Source organism: Chiloscyllium plagiosum, chromosome 31 (assembly GCF_004010195.1).
Source record: "Chiloscyllium plagiosum isolate BGI_BamShark_2017 chromosome 31, ASM401019v2, whole genome shotgun sequence".
Classification (NCBI taxonomy): domain Eukaryota; kingdom Metazoa; phylum Chordata; class Chondrichthyes; order Orectolobiformes; family Hemiscylliidae; genus Chiloscyllium; species Chiloscyllium plagiosum.
Genome location: NC_057740.1, coordinates 43,465,330 through 43,471,252, shown reverse-complemented (window position 1 = coordinate 43,471,252; position 5,923 = coordinate 43,465,330).

Here is a 5,923-nt window from a genome sequence, read left to right as displayed (position 1 = left end):
AACTTTGAATGTTTTCAAGGAGTTAAATAGAATTCTTAGGCTAAAGGGATCAAAGGATTTGGATGATCACCATGATCATATTGAATGATACAGCCGGCTCGACGGGCCAAATGGCCTCCTCCTGCTTCCAGTTTCTGTGTTTTGTATTTCATCTGGAACAGAGATCAAGGCTGACTTTGATCAATGTGTTCACAATAATGAAATGGCATTGGGGGAGGGGCGGGGGTGTAGATGTACAGATGATATTTCCACATGTTCCCACATACGGGGAACCGGAAATAGAAATCTTAAATATAAAACTGTCACCAACAAATCCAAATGGAATTGAGGAGAGTGGGAGAATGTGGGACTCACTCTCACAGGCAGTAGGAGAAGGGGGTGGTGGAATTGGGACTTGCTCCCACTCCCTTCACCTACTCCCCCACACTGCCACTCTCAAACCCCACACCCCTCCCCAACCCCACCCACTTCCCATCCTCTCAACTCCCCCCAGCTCAACTTCTCCCCCCTCCCTCACTCTCACCTCTAAACCCTTCACCCTTCCCCACCCCCTCACCCATTCCCTCCCTCACTCTCTCCCCCTCCAATTCCATCCCCTGGCTCCCTTTAACATGCTCTCCCCTCCTTCTCTGAGGGACTGAAACAACATCAAACCCAAATGGAGGAGGGGACATTAGGGTTTTGGAAATGGGAGCAAGGGGTAAGAGTTGAGGAGGTTGGGGTTGGGGTTGGGGGGGTGGAAGAGGGAACAAGGGGTAGGAAGTGGGAAAGAGGAGAGGGAGTTAAGGAGGGATATTAAATCTCACTCTCCCCCTCACTCCCTGCTCCCTTTAATATCCCACCCAGTCTAATCTCACTCCCAAAGCTCTATAATATCCCATCCAGTCTATCCCTCCCACGCCTCACTCCCTACACCCTTTAATATCTAATCACACTCTCCCCCCTCACTCCTCATTCCCTTTAATATCCCTTAAGGGGGATAGGGCTGGGGTGGGGGAGAGTGGAAAGTGTACAGGGGTAAAGGTGGGAGGGGGAGGGAGAGGGAGGAAAGGATTTGGGTGAGGGGGTAGTGAGGGTGGGGTGAGGGGGTGCAGAGGGTTGATGAAGGGGATCAATGTGATGTGGGGGGGGGGGGGGGGGGAGGCAGGTCAGATTGGGGCAGGAATGACATGGCAGATTCTGGAGTTACTCATTGCTGACATGTTGATCTGGAAACAATTTGTAAGGAGCTTTATTCGATATAATTGCCTTAATAGTGTTTGTGCGTTGTCAATACAGAGCTCCTGGAAGCGGCTGGTTAATGAGGGCTCAGTAACGTCAGACTTTGGTTCCAATCAGTAGCTGAGACATTGCAAGGTCCCCTCAGCTGCGTTACCCCAGGGGTGAGGGGCTGGTCCTGAGTTCCCTGCAGAGAGTGGGGAAGGTGCACAGGGTGGGGATGCAGATGGTAAACCCAGAGACTGGGCTCAGTACTCAGCAGGAATATACAGGTGAAAACTCCACCAACAATCCAACATAATTACTGGTTGTGATTTGAATGAATGTCTGAAATGGCAAACTGTCTGAAATCGAATTATTGTTCCTGCAGGAAGGAATCTTTATTAGAAATTACCAAAAGCTGGTGAGCAGTTGGGAGAGGGAGGGTGGGGCTGATTTACTCCAATGTTTCTGGGAGAGCTCCTGGGTTGAACACTGAAACAATCTGTAACCGCAAACCATGTCCAAATGCAATTTAATATCTTTACCGCAGAATCTGCAACAGCTCTACCCAATCCACTGGAACCCAGAGCCAGCTCAGAGCACAGAACAGACCCCAAGAAGCTGCTGTTAGAGCATGTTCGTGATCCCTCACACTGGAGAGGTGCCAGAGCCCCGGTCCCTCTTTGTTCAAGTTCAGACTGAATCACTCACAATCATAGGGTTTACAGCCAAGAGATAAAGCTGATTACACACAACACACAGCAGACACCCCATAATTGCAAGATATTTTCCTGCCTGCTACTCTGGTGTACATCACTTAGACAATCTCATACCATTTACCACATGTGACTGCAACACCCATCCCCAATTATCACAGTATTAATGTCTCCAAAAGGTGTCTGCTAAGTTTCTTACCATGACTCAGTATCTGCTCTGCTCTTGCCTTCAGAGTCACAAAATATTGACTACAAATCCACTGGTTAGATCTGCCCAAAATATCTGAGTGTAGTTTATCGGAGCGTCAATACTGAGAGAGTGCAACGCTGTCAGACAGTCCGCAGACTATAAGACCACGAGATAAAGAAGCAGAATTAGGCCATTTGGCCCATTGAGTCTGCTTCACCATTCGATCATGGCTGAAGTGTTTCTCAACCCCATTCTCCTGCCTTCTCCTAGTGACCCTTGATCTCCTTACTCATCAAGAACCTGTCTATCTCAGTCTTAAATACACTCAGTGACTTGGCTTCCACAGCCCTCTAGAGCAATGAGTTCCACAGATTTCCCACCCTCTGGCTGAAGAAATTCCTCCTAATCTCAATTAAAAATCATACAACACCAGGTTATAGTCCAAAAGGTTTAACTGGAAGCACACTAGCTTTCGGAGCGCCGCTCCTTCATCAGGAGATTGCTTCCAACTAAACCTGTTGGACTATAACCGGGTGTTGTATGATTTTTAACTTTGTACACCCCAGTCCAACATCGGCACCTCCAAATCATGCTCCTAATCTCAGTTGTAAAGAGTTGTCCCTTCACCCTGAGGCTGTGCCCTTGGGTCCTAGTCTCTCCTTCTGATGGAAACATCTTCTCCATGTCTACTCTATCCAGACCCCACTGTATTCTATAAGTTTTGATTAGATTCCCCTCATCCTTCTAAACTCCATCAAGTACAAACCCAGAGTCCTCAACAGTTCCTTATATGACAAACTCTTGACCTCACCCCCAGGATCATTCTTGTTAAATTCCTCTGGAACCCCTCCAACACCAGCACATCCTTCCTTAGATATAGAGCCCAAAACTGCTTTCAATATCCTAAATGTGTTCTGACCAGAGACTTATACAGCCTCAGCAATACATCTCTGCTCTGGTATTCTAGCTGTCTTGAAATTAATGCGAACATTGCATTTCCCCTCCTAACTGCCAACTGAATCTGCGTGCTAACCTGAAAGTGAACTCTCAAGTCCCTTTATGCTTCATATTTCCAAAGCCTTTCCCCATTTAGAAAATACTCTATGGTCTATTCTTACTTTCAAAGCGCTTACTCTCACACTTTCCCACATTGTATTCCATCTGCCACTTCTGTACCCAGTGTCCTAGCCTGTCCAAGTCCTTCTGTAGCCTCCTTGCTTCCTCAATACAACATGTCCCTCCACCTAGCTTTGTGTCATCTACAAACTTAGCAACAATGCCCTCAGTTCCTTTGTCCAGAATGTTAATGTATAATGTGGTGATGGAGAGGTCCAGGAGGGGGAGGGAGGTGTCAGAGATGGTCCAGGTAAATTTAAGGTCAGGGTGGAATGTGTTGGTGAAGTTGATGAATTGCTGAACCTCCTCGCGGGAGCATGAGGTGGTACCAATGCAGAACCACTACCCCACTGTACATTGGTATTCCATCTGCCACTTCTGTACCCACTGTCCTAGCCTGTCCAAGTCCTTCTGTAGCCTTCTTGCTTCCTCAATACAACATGTCCCTCCACCTAGCTTTGTGTCATCTACAAACTTAGCAACAATGCCCTCAGTTCCTCAGTTCCTTTGTCCAGAATGTTAATGTATAATGTGGTCAGTTCTGAGGGAGCGCTGCATGTTATTAAATTAAGGTTGTGTCCAGTGAAAAGTTTTCCTGGGGTTTGTTGGAGCCTAAAATAGGAAATGGCTGTACTTGTGACTTCACTGAATTCCAAGAGGATTAGAGCAATGGGATGTTGAGTTTGGGTGAAGACAGGGAGAAAGTGAGGACTGCAGATGCTGGAGATCAGAGTTTAAAAATGTGCTGCTGGAAAAGTGCAGCAGGTCAGACAGCATCCAAGGAGCACAAGGGCTGAAGAAGGGCTTATGCCCGAAATATCGATTCTCCTGCTCCTTGGATGCTGCCTGACCTGCTGTGCTTTTCCAGCAACACATTTTTCAACTTTGGGTGAAGACAGCCTGCTTTTATGCAGCAAATCCAACTCACTCCCATGGATGTGGGAAATCTGAACCACACAGAGGGAATGCTGGGAAAATCTGCATTCTGACAGATGTGTTATCCTGGACTCAAAATGTTCACTCAGTCTCTCTCTCTCCGCAGACTCGATACTTCTTCAGCTATTCGGTGTATTTGATTCACTCGGGTAATTCCCCGGGGAGGAAACTGATGAAAGTGTACAATGGCTGCTGTAATGTTCTTCTCTCTTCCTGCAGTATCAGAAAGATCCCAACTCTGTGGACAGCATCATGAAGGATTTGGATATGAACCGTGATGGCCAGGTGGACTTCCAGGAGTTTGTTCACTTAGTGACGGCCCTGACTGTCGCCTGCAATGATTTCTTTGTGGAGTTCCTGAAGAAACAGGGCAAGTTGTGTTGAGCAGGGGATGATGGTGTGAATGTGGCAGTGAGGATGGAAACGGTGAAGAAACCTCAGGGTTCATCCTGGAAACTGGGATACTGTTTTAATAAACATGGCTCCTATCATTTTATCCATTCAGAATTTTCTAATTGTTTGACATTTGAGAACAACTTGCATTTATACAGCACTATGAACATGGTAATGCATTTATATAGCACCATAAACATGGTAACACATAACCATGACACTTCCCAAAAGCAAATAGTGAACAGAAATTGAATTAAATAAAACATCATCAGCTTTCAGATACGACTGCAAGTGATTTTAAGGAGGATCTTGAAGATGGGGAAAAAGGCAGAGAGGGAACTGGAGCAACTGGAGGATGTTCAGAGATAGGGATGGGGTGTATGGGCTGTAGGAGGTGACAGAGAAATGGCAGGGTGTAGGGGCTGAGAGGTTATAGGTAAGGGAGGGGGTGTAGGGGCTGGGGGGGGTTACGGGGATAGGGAGGAGTGTAGCTGCTGGAGGAGGTTACATGGATAGGGAGGGGGTGTAGGTGATAAAGGAGGTTACAGGGATGAGGGGTGTAGGGGATAGAGGAGGTGACAGTGATACAGTGAGGTGGAAGTTTCAGTTTTTTAACAATCGGGTGAATATTTATAAAGCCTTCTGTAATGAAGTCACTGACCAGATGTCAGGGAGTAGCCTGGTTCATTTTGAAGAGTTTTCAATGTGAAGTTCTGATGCTGTTGTTTGGAATGGAGCAGAGCAAAGTGGACCAAATATCAATGAGGGGACACTTAGGGAACAGCAATCATAAAATGATAACGTTCAGATCGATTATGGAACAGGCAACAATCCAGTTTTCAACAGTGAACTGTGCGAGGGGCAATTTGAACCAGTTAAACGGCCTCATCTGTGCCTAATGCTGTGAGAATGGAGTCACATAAAGACCCAGACTGGGTACGGATGGCAATTCCCTTCCCTGAATGATACATAAATCTTCTTTATTCACGTCTAATTGAGTAACTTTGACCATTGAAGCTAATTTAACAATTTCATGGAGACCAAACTTTTACAAGTTAATTTATCAAATGTGCTGTTGTTGGATTTGAATTCATGTACTTCTGGGGTATCACTTAGCTTGACTATTTTAGTCACACAGGTAAAAACAAAGACCGCAGACGCTGGAAACCAGATTCTGGATCAGTGGTGCTGGGAGAGCACAGCAGTTCAGGCAGCATCTGAGGAGCAGTGAAATCGACGTTTTGGGCAAAAGCCCTTCATCAGGAATACAGGCAGAGAGCCTGAAGCGTGAAGAGATAAGCTAGAGGGGGGTGGAGATGGGGAGAGAGTGGCATAGAGTACAATAGGTCAGTGGGGGAGGAGATGAAGGTGA